Source organism: Meleagris gallopavo, unplaced genomic scaffold (assembly GCF_000146605.3).
Source record: "Meleagris gallopavo isolate NT-WF06-2002-E0010 breed Aviagen turkey brand Nicholas breeding stock unplaced genomic scaffold, Turkey_5.1 ChrUn_random_7180001934459, whole genome shotgun sequence".
NCBI lineage: Eukaryota > Metazoa > Chordata > Aves > Galliformes > Phasianidae > Meleagris > Meleagris gallopavo.
Genome location: NW_011196473.1, coordinates 1 through 519, shown reverse-complemented (window position 1 = coordinate 519; position 519 = coordinate 1). Strand labels below are relative to the sequence as shown.

The following is a 519-nucleotide window of genomic DNA, read 5'->3' as shown; positions in this document are numbered from 1 at the left end:
GGGGATGCTGTCTGCTGCCCAGGTGAGTTGCTGAGGAGCCCAGGTTCAGCATCTGTCTCGTTGCTGAGCTCCCGGCTGGCCCTGGGGGAGTCAGGCAGCTCTGTGATGGAAGAAGCGGTGTCGGGGCTGCTGGAGACATCTGGGCTCGGTGGCTCGGTGGCAGTGGTGCACTGCATCAGCTCTTCCCTTTTGCAGCTGTCCAGAGCACTCGCCGCTTCTGGAATAGCAGAACGTCCCCCAGAATGATGATGGCAGCCTTCCTCCCCCCAGCTCGGTGCGGACACCCACCCGTCATGTGTGCAGACCAGCAACTCACCATCAATCCAGGTGAGGAAATGGTCAATTTGCAGATCGTCAGCAAGACTGCTGGTGCTGGGTCTCTCTTCTGGAAAACAGAAGCAATCCCCAGTGGGGCAATGCCAGCTTTCCCAGAGCCACTCGGCGCAGACACGCCCCCCGGCAGCTGTGCTGCTCCCAAACTCACCGTTGTTGATCCACGCGAGCAGCTCATCCATGTCT

At 60.1% G+C, this 519-nt stretch overlaps 1 long non-coding RNA gene across 1 annotated transcript; it reads right to left on the bottom strand.

Moving 5' to 3' along the window:
• Window positions 1-177: 177 nt before the first annotated feature.
• On the bottom strand, window positions 178-519 carry LOC109364890. Its single transcript, XR_002110635.1, has 3 exons — window positions 485-519; window positions 317-385; window positions 178-217 (listed from the first exon to the last, which is right to left on the bottom strand). It is a non-coding gene; the product is annotated as an uncharacterized LOC109364890 (long non-coding RNA).